This window comes from Mesoplodon bidens, assembly GCF_964165515.1.
Source record: "Mesoplodon bidens genome assembly, chromosome: 9".
NCBI classification, from domain to species: Eukaryota; Metazoa; Chordata; class Mammalia; order Artiodactyla; family Ziphiidae; genus Mesoplodon; species Mesoplodon bidens.
The window spans coordinates 89,952,784-89,970,050 of NC_138166.1; the positions used below are offsets into that span (position 1 = coordinate 89,952,784).

Sequence of the window (17,267 nt, forward strand, 5' to 3'; positions counted from 1 at the left end):
TAAGGAAGTAGCTGTGAGCAAACTAAGTACCTGCCTTTATAGAGCTCATAGTGCAGTCAGGGTGGAGAGTGGAGGGAGAAAACAATACACATAAAGTAATTTCATGTAGTGATAAGTGGTGTGAAGAATACAGGGCAATGGGATAGAAAGGGACTGTGGGTGAAAGGCAGAGTTGGTACTTTAGCCAGGGAAGACTCTCAGATGATAATGTGGCATTTGAGCAGACACCCAAATGATGAGAAGAAATTAGGCATGTGATGAGCCAGCAGATGTGGGAGTGAGCTCGTTGTATCTGAGGGACTCAGAAAACTGGTGTGATTGGAGCACAGAGAGGAAGGAAATGATGGAGTCTATTCTGCAGGTTCTTTTAAGGATTACATGAGCTAAAGACAAAAAGTGCCCAGCACAGAGTATCAAACCAACAAATGGCAAGTATTATTTGTACTATAGATTATAAATTCATACTTTACGGTGTGAAGAGTTAATCTGCTCTAAATGGAAAAGTTTTCCTGATCTCGCTTAAGTTCATTTCCTTTAGAAATAAAGAGAGAAGCTAGCAGGAAGACTATTTTAGTAAGCTGCTTTGTTTACATGCATTCGTTGCAAAGTTTTTCTCAGTGATGTCTACAGTATGTTCTCAACAATCTCAGGATATACATTATTCATAGAGTCATAGAATCTTTACTTATTTATTAAAGCTGGTGATACTTAAGAGATCATCCTGCTTCACTCATTTTTCTGGTAAGCAAGGTACAGCCCAAGGAAATGATGCAATTTAAGTAAACAGAATTAGTGGCAGAGCTTGTATAAGATCCAGGTCCCTGGACTCTTCATTGTCTCTTCTTTTTATTATCCTAACTTATTCCCTTCTTCTACTCTCCCTTCCTAGTCGTACCTTGGCTTTTTGTTGCTATTATGGTTAGAAAAATGATACTTTAGGGATGGTTGATGTTGAACACAAACCAGTGATATGACTAGCAATTTAAAGCCTTTTAGACAGATCACATCACAGATGATTAGGGCATTTTTGTGGACTGAATGCTTATGTCCTCTGAAAATTCCTATGTTAAAGCCCTAACCCCCCATGTGATGGTATCTGGAGGTAGGGACTTTGGGAAGTGATTAGGTTTAGATGATGTCATGAGGGTAGATCCTTCATGATGGAATTAATGCCCTATAAGAAGAGACCAAGGGCTTCCCTGGTGGCGCAGTGGTTGAGAGTCCGCCTGCCGATGCAGGGGACGCAGGTTTGTGCCCCGGTCCGGGAGGATCCCACATGCCGCGGAGCGGCTGGGCCCGTGAGCCATGGCCACTGAGCCTGCGCGTCCGGAGCCTGTGCTCCGCAACGGGAGAGGCCACAACAGTGAGAGGCCCGCGTACCGCAAAAAAAAAAAAAAAAGAAGAGACCAAAGAGCTTGCATGCTCTCTCTCTGCCATGTGAGGACATGGCAAGAAGGTAGCCATCTGTAAGCCAAGAAGAGAGCTCTCACCAGAACCTGACCATGCCAGCACCTGATCTTAGACTTCCCAATGTCTGTTGTTTCAGCTACCCAGTCTATAGTATTTTGTTATAGCAGCCCGAGCAGACTAAGGCACACCTTTATATTGCAACATTTAGGATATGCTATATTGTTGGACATTTACTAGGGTGGGTGAGAATAAAGCAGTAGGCTGGTTGCCCCAGGAAACTTGACTGGTAAAATTAGAGGAATTTTCTTGGCCAAATTTGCCAAAGTTTTCCCACCTTGATGGTGAAGTGTCAGAGTTACACATGCCTTGAAAAATCTGCTTTAGAACTGGTCACTGTTGACTTTATGATATGAAGGCAAAAGCTGAAGACCTAAAAGAAAAATACAACCTAATAATATCATATTAGGGGAACTTGCAAGGTCTTCTAATGACTTGTCCCATACTGATGAAATACATCAATGTCAGAGAACAGTTGTTGAACTAGATGGGCTTGATATATGCTAAAACGTAGGGCTCTTTTGTGCTTGTAATTGAGAATTGGATCTTTGCTAGTAATTTTGTTAGTGATATATGAGCCAGAGGAGAACACTACTCTCTTCTAAAGCTATTTTAAAGATATAGTGCTCACACTAGGAAAAAAGGCTTTGTCAGTAAATAAATACAATACAGACACAAGTAATTGATGTGTATGGTAATAATTGTACTCTCTTACTTTCATAAAATCCTCTGGCCTACAGATGCTTAAGAAAATATACTACTGAATAGCCCCTTAAAAGGGATGAATTAGTTGAGATATTGCTTCTCAAAATTTAGACTCAAGTGCTCTCTTCAGAATAGAAGATGCCTGAGTGCTTAGGACCAAATATCTAACAAATGAAAAAATAAAGGCAATTTCAGTGTATGCATCAGTTGGCAATTGCTCGTATTGTTTTTGTATCCTATTATTCTTGTGAACTTGTTTGCAGAATATTTGTAGTAATTCTTCAATATTGAGGTAATGGGAAGAGCATATGGAGCTGAAGACTCCTACATGCTCCTCTAAGAGTTGATTTTTTAAATCTTCAAAATAGGAGGAGTAATAACACCTACATCTCATCCTAAGAGTTAAATGAGATAATGTATGTGAAATATGGCCTAAAAAACCACTAAACAAGCATTATATACACATAAAATTTTTTCACTTCCAAATCAGAAAATTCAAGCACAAAGGAAATAAAAAATTTCCTTTAACTTTTATTTTTAATAAAAAATAAAAAAGGTTTTATCACCAATAATAAATGAAGAATGGGTGGCTTATAAATGATGGGCTTGTGAGTAGAAGAAAAAGAATCCAGTGACTAAGCTCATTGAAGGAAGCTGGCTTAAGAGGTCTCATCATCCAGAGCCAGGGCAGAATAGCTTAACCAGCAGAGAAGTTAGTTACCTTCCTGGAAGCCAGTTTGGAAGGAGAGCTGGGGACTCTGGACAAGGATGTGGGAAGCAGTGGAATCTTCTTTTCACCTGATTTGTAAGTGAGGGCAGCCTGAAACACTGCCATGCACGGGTCAGGCCTGCAGTAGCTGAGACCATTCAGGTCTAAGCAGAAGGAGGTATTCCCTGTGGGGAGGTTGGCTGGTGCAGTGAGGGTGGGAATCAGCATTCCCAGCTCCATGTGCAGAGATCTTAGGAAGAAGCTAGCTTGCTCTGCACAAAAAGCCTTAAGGCAAGTCTCCGTTCCATCCAGAGCGCCTGTAAGCCCTTCCTATTTAGAACTTCTGGAGCTGTCATTCTTTTCTGCCCTGTTTTAGAAGACAAATGTCTAACTCTCTTTATATTTATTTAGAGTTTATCTTTTTCACCAGACAGTAAGCTCCATGGGACGTGCTTCCTGTCAGTTTTCTTTCCCACTGAGTCCTCAAAGCCCGGCCAAGTGCCTGGCACATAACAGGTACTCATTAAATAGATAAAGAATGAACACTTAACACAATGTAAATAGGAGGAATAAGTAAACAAAAAAGGGAGAGGGGCTTGGAGAAGTAACATTTACTGTCTCATCTGCATTACTTTACTGACAATAACATGTTTGATTCTTTGAACTACCCTGTAGATGGATGTGAATGATGTTTAGTAAATGAGGAAATGGAGACTTGGAGAATTTAGAAAACTTACTTCTGGTTTCACACCTGGTAAGTGATATAGAATTTGGACAAGACTTGACCAATGCCCAAATCCACAATCCTCCAACTGCTGAGGTTCCCCAAGCACAGCAGGGATGATGCCTTAAGGACAGGCAGATCTAGGTTCTATCCTAAAGGTGCCCCAAGGCAACTTAGAAGCTAGTTGCAGTTCTAGGGAAGAGTAGAACTGAATTTTCTGTTTGTTATTAAACAAAGTGTTTGTTTGAACTGATTGCAATGTTCACAGTGAATTAGTACCATAGATATACATACTTAGCAGGACAGGAGATGTGGTAGGGACATGATAAATGTTTGTAGCACAAATAAATGAAAATATAAATGAAAGAAAGAAAAGGATAAATCAACCAGAAGGTGGCCAGTTTTAACCTAAAAGCCACACAGATGAGCATGACTAGCAGCAGGGAAATGGAAACATCAAAGGGGAAGAAACCAGAAAGGTGGGGAATAGAGCAAACCCTGAGCCTGAAAGTAATAGAAGGAAATGAAAAACAAGGCAAACACATTTAAAGCCCGCACATAAAGGTTTCTGTGTCTTCTATTTAGTTCTCTAAACAATAATAATGTATTTCTTCAGTTCATTAGATAATCTATTAAAAAAAGAAAAATCACAGCCTTTGCACCATCTTTGGAAAGTCATTGAGGCTTTCCAGGGTGGTGAAGGAAATCTTATGAACCCTCTGGTGCCCTGAATGAGTTACCATTCTTGGACCGCAAATGTTCCTTGTGCTGTAATTATAACATTAATTGTAAACTTTATTTACTCACTAGGCAAGCTGTTTGCTATTGGCTGTGGCTAGAATAAGGCCCTCCTCACCCAACCCTGGCAGGTCAGGATGAGGAAGCATCACAGTTTCCTGATAAAGGATATAGGCCCCTAGATGATATTAATGTTCCTAAAAAAGGCTGTTGTGCTTGGGTTGTCCTCTGACACTTTGAGGTGAATGACCTCTTGCTGTCCCACGCTCCACCCCTTGGTACCATTCCCAGAGGCAGAATCCTTACGTGAAAGGGGGAGGAGTCTTTTCACACTCATCTTCTCTGTCTCCCTTCCTGTGAAAGTGATGGTGAGGATGGTGCTGTCCTGCTTTGGCCACCTGGACCAGAGGAGGTAAGGAAAGAGCTGAGCGCCTCACAAAACCTTAACTGCAAGTTATTTTCCACTTATTATTATTGTCATTTGAAATGGTTATACGAATTTTAGATGAGAGAACTAAGTACATGTGACTTGTGATTTATCCAACTTGGTACCAGGACTGATATCTACATATACCATAGCTGCTTAGGAGCTCTGTCCACATTTCTCAGAAAAACAGCAATAGCTCAGTTAATTGAATAATATCAAGATAGATTGATTCTTATTATTAATTAATCTTATCTTAATGACTTTTGCTGGCTACTATGCAATTAATTAGGAAGCATTTTGATACACTGATTAAGTTGGATAGGCTGGCCTCAAATCCCAGCTTGATTATTATCTAGCTCAGTGGTCTTTGGGAAATTAATTAATCTTATAACCTCAGTTTCTTCATTTATAAAATGGGCATAAGAGCTGTAGCTTTCTAGATTGTTGTGCAGATTAAATGAATTAAACCATGTGAAGCACTTACTTAAAAAGGTCTATCATGTATTAAGTCTCAATAAAGAATACTAGATATTTGCTTGATAGCAAGACGTACATTTTCCACATTTTGACATTTCTGAAATTGGGACATGTCTTAAAACCTTTCCAAAGAGACTCTCCAGTTCCCGACAAGTTACCATTGCTTGCCTGTGTTCATGTACCAACTTTACCAGATACAGAAGGTAGGTGTTGGCCTCAGTTGAGTTAGAAACATTGGTAGTCCCACAGGTGCTATATCATTTAAATCAAATTTAGAAGTGTAACTTTAAGACTCAACAAAAATATTTTAAAACAAGCTTGTACCATAGTGCAGCATAGAAACAAAAAGTTATTGTCTCAATAGAAGACTGCCTTTTACATGTCAGGCAATGCAATTAAAGGCATCAGAGAAGGCCAAGTTTTTCAGAATACATCATGGAATTTTCAAAGCTAGGAAAAAGGTGTGTATAACCAATTTTGTGAAGGTCTATCACTCAAGCTCAGAACACCAGATAAAAGCTTTTAGCTGACTTTCAAGGAAAGCAGTTTAAATTCCAGTGACATGTAAGTCCATTAAAAAATCCTATAAGGGGACTTCCCTGGTGGTTCAGGGGTTAAGACTCCGTGCTTCCCATACAGGGGGCCCAGGTTCAATCCCTCTTGGGGAGCTAAGATCCCACATGCCGCGTGGCCAAAAAAAAAAATTCCTATAAGTATAATCAAAGCAGAAATGTTGACAAAATTCCAGATTCTTCGATATGCTTTTAAATTATATTACCAATCCAAAAACTGTTACAGCTGTCAAGACAATGGACCTGGGTAATGAAAATTAGAATATCTTTATGACCCCAAAGTGACTCAGAATTATTTTTATATTTTGTAAGTGAAGCTTAGAGTCAAATCAGTATGATGGTCATACTGATTCTGGAGAAGAAAGTGGAATGTGATGATATGAACAAATACAAACTTTTATAGACTCTTAAAATATATATATGTGTATATATATTTAATATGGTGTTTGATTTTTCTGGAAAAGTTGTCAGTAATTGATGCTTTTAACAATGGCTGATGTCTTAGAATCAAGGGACTATAATATAATCAAGGTGACTAAAAGCTTCATGTTGGATATGGTAATATCTTTTTAGAGTGTGTGCCCAGCTCACAGCAATTCCCTGGCAGCTGTTTTACACAAGCGAACATCATTCCTCTGGCCTCGGTTGATCAGACGAGGCATGAACCCCTGGTTCAAGTTGAGCCAGCATCCCTTCCCCAGGAATCTGGAATTGGGACATAGAACAGGAGTCTCTGAACTTGGGAGGGATGACAGCATGCCCTACACTGTTGGTGGGAATGTAAATTGGTGCAGCCACTATGGAAAACAGTATGAAGTTTCCTTAAAAAACTAAAAATAGAGTTACCATGTGATCCAGCAATCCCACTCCTGGGCATATACATGGAGAAAACTCTAATTCAAAGAGATACATGCACCCCAATGTTCACAGCAGCATTATTTACAATAGCCAGCACATGGAACTAACCTAAATGGCCACTGACAGATAAATGTGTAAAGAAGATGTGGTAAATATATACAATGGAATACTACTCAGCCGTAAAAAAGAATGAAATAATGCTATCTGTGGCAACATGGATGGACCTAGAGATTATCATACTAAATGAAGTAAGCCAGACAGAGAAAGACAAATATCATATGATATCACTTATATGTGGAACCTAAAAAAATGATACAAATGAACTAATTTACAAAACAGAAATAGACCCACAGACATAGAAAAAAAACAACTTATGGTTACCAAAGGGGAAAGTGGGGGAAGGAGGGATAAATTAGGAGTTTGGGATTAACATATACACACTACTATATATAAAGTAGATAAACAACAAGGACCTAATGTATAGCACAGGGAACAATATTCAATATCTTGTAATAACCTATAACCCATAATGGCAAAGAATCTAAAAAAGAATATATATATATATATATATATACACATGTATATATACACGAATCATTTGCTGTACACCTGAAACATTGTAAATCAACTATGCTCTAATAAATATGAACAATTCAACAGATGCAGAAAAAAAGCATTCAATAAAATCAACACTCATTAATGATAACAAACAGCAAACTAGGGAAAAAAAGCACTTAAAAAAAAGCAGTGGTAAAATTTTAGTTAAGGAAATAATTGGATACTTTTAAGTAGTAAAGCTAACAGAAGAATATCTGTTAATGTGGTGTTTTAGGGGCCTCTCAAGTCTGAGATGGTTAAAATCAAACTTACGGAGCGGGCCCCATGAAACAATATTTTTATATTGCCACAAAATTTCCCTTATATTATCTTTCGGCTGCTGGTGGCTTATTTCATTAAAAAAAAAAGTTTTCCTTGGAATTTCTTGTGGAACTAACAAAAATCTCTGCTCTTTGATTTTTGCAATTGCTCAGCTTCTTTTTTCCCAATGAATATGGAGAGGAAATAGAAGCTTATTAATTGCTATGACATTTCTTTCTAACGTATTTCAAGCCCAGGTGTTGAAGTGAGCATGTGTCAGGTTTTAATCATTGGTACTTGTTTCTTCATAGGGCATATTTCTATTTTGTTCCTCTGGGTATCAGATCTTCCTCTTCTTTCTCAGTTCTCTGTTTTTTTAAATTATTAATTCTTTGACTTTATGAAGTATGATATTCACCCTAGGTGCAAGGATCTTCCTGGACACTTCAATTCCTGAAGAAAATTCTCTTCAATGATTTTTAGGGAAAAGCAGAACTTACCCTAAGTTTATTCAATAACATGAGTTCTTAATTCTATTATGAGCCCCTGATTCTTTTGAGCATCTAATCAAAGTTGTGTAATCATTGCATAGAAAAATGCATCTACATGCCTAGACGTATGTTTTGGATGCATTTATGAATTAATGAACTAGCTGAAACCCATTCATGACCCCTAAGCTAAAAACCACTGTTTGCCATACTCTTATACAGACCCTGGGAAGTTCCTTTAGTTTCCATCTATAAATCTGACAAATCAAGCAGTTTTGAGGGCAAAGACACATTTAAGGCCAGAGCATGGGGGGTTCAATTTCTCTCACCCCTCAAAGTAAGAGTTAGGGGTCTTCCTTCGTCCTGAGATTAATCCTCTAGTCTTGAGAGTTACATTATACAACATCTACCATTACTGGGGCACTCTCTGAGTGCCAAGAACTGATAGAGCATTTCAAAGTATTTCATTTTTATAATACACTTTGAGATACATAAAACCATTCTTAGAGGAATAAACAAAATAGCAGAACAAAATTCCAGAACCAGAAGAGAATGGGATTAGGCTAGCAGACAGAAGTGCTTCTGCTCTGGGTAGTTCATTTTCCTATTAGTTCATTCAACAAATATTTCCTAAGAGTGTTCAATGGAATTTGTGCTATGCTGGAGTATTTGGCTATCATCAAAACAATCAGACATAGTTCAGCCTTCAAAGAACTCATGGTGCCATTAGGAAGATAAGTCAAAACAGTTTATTAGTCTAGGCACTGGGATCCTTGCTCTGGATCATACCAAAACAAGTAAGACCTATTTTTGTGCTCAAAACACCTATGATCTTCTTAGAGGATATTGCAAGTAAACACATGGCATTGACACAGAGGCAAATAACGTAGGTGTTGGAAGAGTGGAATAAACCCAACAAGATATGCTTGATGGGAAAGTGAGAGATGGAGGGTGGCAGACTGGACCTCTAAGCTCACTCTCTGTTAAGTTCCCTGGGGAAACTCTGGGGACCATGCTGGTAGAAGACATAATGTCTGTAACAATCCACTGTCCCTGAGATCCTTGAATATAGGGCCTGAGCCTTATCTGTTTTTTAAAACATGTTTTCAGGTCTTAGCACAGTATTGCCAAAGAGAATGTGCTCAGTAAATGTTGGTTGCATGGAGTTGGAAATGAAACATAAAAAAATAGCACCCCTAAGACAAAACTCCTGCTACCACCAAGATAAAAACATAAAAGCCGATTTACATGCTTTTGTCCTAAATGCTAACCAAGGAAGTAGTACTTTGGTCCTTGACCACTAGAACTTGACAGCCTAGTATAGACACACTAAGGTAGGCATTGGAAACGCTTTGTATATATTATGGGCCTCCTTACTCTCTGAAGGAATAATCCAACTCATTGGAGGAAACAGTGTAAAAATGAGGACCTCTAATTAATTATTTCTATTTATGTGGCTATGTTTTGTTCTGTGTTTTTCTTCTTTGGTACATGATGATTTGGCTGATCATCATCTAAAAAATGTTGGTTTGCTTGCTAGCTGTTATAAACTACTTTATACCCAGATCATCTTTTATTATAATAGGGAGATACAACACTTCGTTAGATATTGCTGCTTTTATTTGTCCTTTGTCATAATTTCTAGTAATTTTTTAAATTATTGGGAATGCTTACATAATCACATACTAACACCTACAGGAGTGAATCACAGTTCATCTTGCAGATTTATTGCATACCTACCGAAAAAGTGCCTTAGGATGCAAACATTAAAGTTTAACTTATCTCCCGAAAGTCCCACAGACAGGCCATGCGGTTTAGAGGTCAAAATTAAACAGAAATCCATTTAAACTCTTTTTCTTCTTCATTTAAATAATGAGACAAGTTAAAGAACGATTGGGAAATGCTCTTAGCAAGCAGATAAGTCATTTATTCACAGCACAGTTGAAATAGAAAGCTTCCATGCGTGGGAGGATTCACGAATACTTGCAGCAAGCAAACTCTCTCTTCCCTCTAAACTTTGACTAGCAGAAGAACAAAGTCTGCAGGTCTGCGTAGATTCCAGGTAGTTTTTCAAAGCAGCCACTTTGCTTCTTAGCCGTTTCCATGTACCCTTGTACCTGGTTTGCTGTCTAGTTTTCTTCCGTTGATAGCTATCTTCAAAATTCAGCAAGAACTTAGCAAATATTTTTGTAGGAGTCGGGGGGCTATGTAGTTATCTTTATGACTTAATTTTTCTTTTCTTCCTTTTTATTCCTCTTCATGGCTTCTCCTCCCTTTTCTGGTTTCTCTTTCTGTGTCTTTATTCCTATCTCTCTCCTGACTCTGTATGTGTGTGTGTCTCTCTCTGTCTCCTGTCTCTCTTCTTTCTTCCATCTGCCTCTCTTCACATATTTATTAAATGTTACCACATACCAGGCACTGGTTTAGGGGTGGGAGATTATAAAGATTATAAAGAAGGCAGTTTATGCTTTCCAGAATTCTCAGTCTAACAGGGTAGGGGTTGAGAGGAGGGGAATAGCACCGACGGAGTAATGATAGCAATTTATAAAGATAGAAACGAGATGTTTTCGCAGCACAAAGAAGTGTTTAACTCTGTCTGAAAAGGTCAGGATGAAGTGAAATTTGAATTAAGTCTTGAAGCATAGGCAGGAGTTTTTAAAGTGTGGGGCGGGTAGGAGAGAGGCCATTCCAGACGGGATAGCACGTGCAAAGGTGTGCAGGTGAGACAATATCAAACATCGTGGAAATGGCAAACGGGGCATACACTTAGTCCACTCGGAACCAGAAACTGAGGGCAGATCACAGAGCAATGACACCTACAGTCCAATAGCAATCCTTACCTGCATACCTACGTAAGTCCTGTGCAACCAGTGCTTTCGGTTTGTTTTTGGTTTTCTCCCAACAGTCGCTCTGAGACATATGTAATGAGCCATAGTGGGAAGCTGTTCTAACCCACAGTCTGAATCAGTGGTGTCGGGCTGAGGGGAGCTCTCTATGGCTCTGACCAGAGGGGTTTATGCTCTTTCCTAAACTGAAAGTAGAAGCCAAATGTTGGAGATTTGAAGGCAGCCAAGACACTATTCCACTTTCCTTTCTATGGAATTTTGAGCCGACTGAGAACTAGAGAAAGAATATGCCAGATGGAATTCCAAGTATCCCCTTTGTTAGTAATAATGGCTAGTTTGGAGAATGTGGCTTAAACCTCTGGCAATACTGAGCTTCTTGGCTTCTTACTCCAGAATTAGGGAGGTTCACCTACTCAGTTGTAAACCACGGGCTTCCTTGCCACCCTGAGGAGATGGAGGATCAGACCGGAATTCTTTGCAGGCAGGCAGAGGAATGGGAAAATGAGGCTGAAGACCTCAACAGTCCCAGAGATCATTCCACCCACCGTGGCATAAAATGAGTGAGTGTGTGGGAAGAGATCATGAGCTACACTGATGTTCTACGGAAACCTGAAGCCAGGTAATAGAAGATGGTCCCTACCAAGTCCAAGTCTGATATTTGTCATTCCACTTCCTCATCATAAGAAATTGACACGGGTGAGAAGTGTATGTGAAAGGTGGTCCTGTGACTATTTTTATTTGAATGCTTATCATGAACTGGTGTGGCAAGCAGAGATATCTTTTGTAAACAATGTTTGTAGCTGCCTTCTTCTTTAGAGTAGAGGGGTAACATGTTGACCTCCCAGGAATCTCCTAGATCAGGGACTCTAGACTTCTGTGTTCTATTAAAATCAGTGGATTTGAGAAACACTAGCATTAAGGTTCAAAAAGTGTGAGAGGGTTTCCCTGGTGGCGCAGTGGTTGAGAGTCTGCCTGCCGATGCAGGGGACACAGGTTCGTGCCCCAGTCTGGGAAGATCCCACATGCCGCGGAGCGGCTGGGCCCGTGAGCCATGACCACTGAGCCTGTGTGTCCAGAGCCTGTGCTCCGCAATGGGAGAGGCCACAACAGTGAGAGGCCCGTGTACCGAAGGAAAAAAAAAAAGTGTGAGAGACCCAGGTCTTTAGAAGAAATCTAGAATCGAGCACAAGATTGAGGGTGTGTGGCAGTGCGACCTTTTGAGTAGGCTATAAATATGGAAAGAAGGTTCTCAGGTTGTTGCCGAGACTTCAAGTGCCTGTGCAGGACATTTTGTCCTAGTAACATTTAACTGAACTCTATCAAGCTAACAACTCCCCTCTCCAGCTCTCAAGGACTCATTGCTTTCCCTCTGATGTAGATTTTGTTGGGGTGCTGTGTTCTTTCAAGATTAAGACAGTGACTCTATGTTAGATTCAAGATGCCTGCATGTTAGTGTCCTTTGGTTTTTTAGACAGTTGAAACAAGATTTACAATTTAATTGGTAAGGAGCTGTAATCTGTTAGTGCACCTGCCTTTAATAGCTGTAGAGGCATGCCTGGAGGGGAAGGCAGACTGCGGTTTTCCAAAGACATGCTGCTGGGATCCAGAAAATGTATTGAGACCCTAACATTACCTTTCTGGATCTGTGACCTTGACACCTGTGACCCTGCTTTTGCTGCTGGATTTGCCCACAGTCTCTGCTTTACATCCTTGCTCCTACCCAGAGTAGGCATTTTTGGCATATTGACTCCAATTTTCCCTGATCCCACTTTCCCCTGAAGTCAGTAAATCTCTAGTGTTAGTGAACATACCAGTCACTTGGTGCTTGTTCAGAGTGCAGAACTCCTGGGCTGTACCTTAGAGATTCTGATGTGTTAGGTCTGTGATGTGCCCCAGGAATCTCACCTTGAACTAGCATCCCCAGATATTCTGGGAAAGGGGGTCCACAGGCCTTACCTTGGAACACCCTGCCAAGTATGACGCTCCGTGCCCTGCTTAGGCTTATTCCAGTATGCCGAGGTGGCCTCGGTCCACCTCCAATTTCTGTCCTCACAGCTCTCATTCAGCTGCTGAAATCCTGAAGGGACTGGGCTTCTCTAGCTTGAGATGAGGTGCATTCCATGATGTACCTTGAGGAAGAGAATGAAGTTGGTGAAGTGTTTTGAGATTAAAGGGGTAGACTAAGTATGTCATTAACATGCACTTTCCCTAAGGTTAGTAGTTTACGGAATGGGTCAGCTCTGTCCAGTTCAGCTGAGAGCTCCTCTCAGACTCTGTGCTTCATGATGGGGTCCCCACTCTGAGAACTTAGAATTTTAGAGGGGACTCTGTGAGAGCCTTGTTATTCCTCTCTAGGCAGTCTGCCAAGAAGTTGGTTGGCTTCTGTGGTTGTGTTGTTCATGGTGTGATTTTTTTTTTTTTTTTTTTTTTTTTGCGGTACGCGGGCTTCTTACTGTTGTGGCCTCTCCCGTTGCGGAGCATAGGCTCCAGACGCGCAGGCTCCGTGGCATGGGATCTTCCCAGACCAGGGCACAAACCCGCGTCCCCTGCATCGTCAGGCGGACTCTCAACCACTGCGCCACCAGGGAAGCCCCATGATGTGATTTTTTTTGGTTTGATTAGTAGTTGGAAATGTGATCTACAGACCTTACTTTGAGACACTCTCTGGACCACCTGCATCTATTTAGGGATATTTTCCCAGAGGTATCAGGCCTCATGAAACTGCAGCAGTGACTTGCAGTTCAGGGAAAACTACCATTAGTCATCTAATGGTAGTCAAGGGACCCTATTTACTTCTCAATAGGGTATTAATCACAGGACTTCTGAATTTCTAGAAATGTTTGTAATTTTATTTTCTTGTTTTCTGATATTCTTTTAATTGATATTTATTTTTTAACTATTCTTATGCTACTTACATCTTCTAGAATACTTTTACCTAACGTTGTTTTTAAAACAATTTACCATTTTATCTTTTTAATACATCTATTTAATCATGCCTCATTTATACCATTCTTTCTTATTCACTTTTTAAGTTTTAATTTTACCTGTTCAATTTGATCATTTCATAACTATGACTTTTTTTTTGCTATGACTTTTTGTAAACAGTGAAATTGAATTTGGGGTGAATTATTTGCATTTTTGTTTAGTATAGGAAATTAATTTGAAGTTAGACAGATTTGTACCAGTTTTTATGACTTGCTTTATCATCATCTCAGTTCCCTATTTATACTTTCTTTATAAGAAGCGTGTTTCACTCAATAGTTGTTTGAAATTCAAACTGTTCAACGTGTGCTGCCCTCAGGGCAATTTTATGAGAAGCTAGTCCTTTTAGCAGGTGTTGGCATGGTGCCAGCATGTCAGCTATTTTCAGTATAGACTGGACTGCAAGGTGGTGTGACCAGAGGCCGGTAACTTAAAATTCCTGAAATTGTCATTTTTATTTAAAAAACTTGTGCGCCTCAGTAAAAGGCATGCTGTACGTAGTATTAAAAATTATTATTGTTATTGTTTATTGTGGGTGAGGAATGTTTATTAACTTCCTCACTATCCTCTGGAGGAAGCTGTATAGCAAGCTTCATTGTGCAACACTGTGTCACAGACTGAAATGGCCTGGATTAATTTTTAAGGTTGTTTTCCTTAGAACAATTTGGGGCCATGTCCAAAGACCTAGAAAAAAAATCTGTTTCCACGATCCCTAAAATGTTGACACCAATTCTCTCACTTGCAAGGATGCTGGCCATGGTTTAGTAAAAGGATCCTGTTTTCAAGCAAAAGAAACCCAAACAATAATTAGACTTTAAATAGTACAGAGACCAGAACAGTTGAAAGTTCCATGAAGTCTCTGTACAGCCATCCCTGGAAGTCCAGGGTACTTAGGTGTTCCCGAAAAGCCCTCGGCCTGGTTGGAATCTATCAGCTTCATTGGCTTCTGTAGTACCAGCTCTTGCTCTTTGTTGTTTACAGGTCTCTGGTCAACCACAAAGCACTTTTTGGACCCACTTCTGTTCACTTCCTCGTCTGGCAAAGTCTCTAAACTGACTTTATCTTCCATATTTGAAAAAAATTGGAAGCTGGATTTTAAAGACAAATACTTAATTCACTTTGCATAAATCATGTCTTTAGCTTTGCATGGGCATTTGTTACTGAGGATTTATGGACACTCATGTGTTTTGTCCTCCCACTTAAGGTAGAATTGATTGCCTTACTTAAAAAATCTGCCAATCTGCCTTCTGTAACGATCATTAACCTATCAACGAGTAGATATGTTTTTTTGTTTGTTTTTTTTTTGTCTACCTAGCGTCTTTATTTCCTCCTTTAGGTGAAAGTTTCTATGTTAGGTTCTCCAGAGAAACAGAACAAATAGGATATGTCTATCTCTCTCATCTCTATCTTTATCTCGAGAGAAATTTTAAGGAACTGTAATAGTTGTAAGCTCTTGTAATAGTTGGAGGCTGGCAAGTCCAAAAACTGTAAGGTAGGCAGACCCTGGGAAAAATAGATGTTTCAGCTCAAGTCTGAATATGGTCTGCAGGCAGAATTCCCTCTTTCTCAGGAGTGGGGAAAGGAGTGGGTAGAGACAATGTCAGTTTTTTTTTTTCCTCTTAAGGCCTTCAACTGATTGGATGAGGCTCACCCATATTATGGAGGATAACTTGCTTTACTCAAAGTATACTGATTAAAACGTTAATCTTATCTAAAATAATATCTTAATAGCAACATCTAGACTAGTGTTTGACCAAATATCTGGGTACCATGGCCTAGCGAAGTTGACACATAAAATTAACCATCATGGGACTTCCCTGGTGGTCCAGTGGTTAAGAATCCACCTTCCAGTGCAAGGGATGAGGGTTCGATCCCCAGTCCAGGAACTAAGATCCCACATGCATGGGGCAACTAAGCCCACATGCCATAACTACTAAACACATGAGCCACAAGTACTGAGCACATGAGCCACAATTACAGAGCCCACATACTCTGGAGCTTGCACACCATAACTACAGAGCCCACGTGCTCTGGAGCCCATGCGCCACAACTAGAGAGAAGACTGTGTGCCTCAAAGAAGAGCCCTGCATGCTTCAACTAAGACCTGCCGCAGCCAAAAATAAAATAAATAAATAAATAAATATTTTTTAAAAATGTTAACCCATGGCAAGTTGGGTCATCCTCTTAAAAACAAAAAATTAACTGTCACATACCCCACCTTACTTTCGGAGAACTGCTCTCCTGACCCTTAGTCCATGTGCCTCAGACGGCGCTGCCTTCATTTTTGGTTCCAAGCGTGAGCATGTGACACAGGCTCATACAATCATAGCATAAAATTACCCTGGCCAAAGGGACTGCTTCAAGGATGGACAACAACCAAACCCAGGTCAATGAGAGCCCTTCCTAGGATTTCTGCTAGAACCACCAGGAACAAGTCATTGTCTCGTTCTCAGAGTCTGGGTGCTAAGGCCTAGTAAGCTTAGAGCTGCAGGGGCCATCTTTGCTCCCACATGGGGAAAAGTTGCTTGAAAATTAAGCCAACCTAGGGGAAAGAAGGCACGGCTGAGAGATGGAGAACAGAGATTACTTCTTATAGACATTATATGGACATTATTTGAAAATCTGACTTCAGCTACCTTGATCCATGGATTTATTATTTTTAAGTTATATAAGCTAACATATCCCTCTTCTTGCTAAAGCTAGTTTAATCTGAGTTTCTGTCACTTGCAACTGCAATAGTTCTGATTAATACACAGTCTGCTGGGCAATGTTCTAGGTGCTTCCCAGAGACAGCCACTTTCAACAAACTTAGCTGTTTTTTTTCATATTTATCTCTACATAGCTAAACAATATGCCTTTACCACTACTTCTTGATTGGTTGATTTTAGTCAGTAGTGATTGATTTCCTGTTACAGTGATGAATTCCCTCCTCCCTCTCCATTTCTCCCTCCCTACTCCCAACCCCTCTACAGTTACAATGTTTAGTTAAGTCACTAGTTAGGAGTTACATTATTCTGACTTTGGCCAAAATCAATTTACTCTGTATAATATAAAGAATCAAAATTTTCTAACAAGGCAAAGGATTAATAAATAATTTATGAAGAATTTTGCATAGATTCTTTACAACGTTTCAGGTAAACTTGAAGAGAACAGAGAATGTATGTAAAATTCTAATTGTTAAATTTTCTGTAGGCCAGGAAGTAAGGAAATATTTACTGGTGCCTGCTCTGTGCCAAACCCCATGTTGGTAATTTTATTGGTTATCTTTTTGATGCTTACAATAACCTATGAATTTGTGTTACTTTCTCCTTTTCATAGATGAGAAAACTGAGGGTCAGAGAAGATCATTATCCATGTGAAGAAGAAAAAAGTTGTCATCATCCTTTTGAATAATATGGGAGTAATCCATGTACTCA

General features: G+C 39.7%; 1 long non-coding RNA gene across 1 annotated transcript in view; it reads right to left on the reverse strand.

Annotated features, from left to right (window-relative positions):
* Nucleotides 1-17,267, reverse strand: part of LOC308622639 — a 55,084-nt gene that overhangs the window by 16,784 nt on the left and 21,033 nt on the right. The window contains exon 2 of the long non-coding RNA XR_014016668.1: nt 12,826-12,998. This is a non-coding gene — a long non-coding RNA (uncharacterized lncRNA). The remainder of the gene's footprint in view (nt 1-12,825; nt 12,999-17,267) is intronic.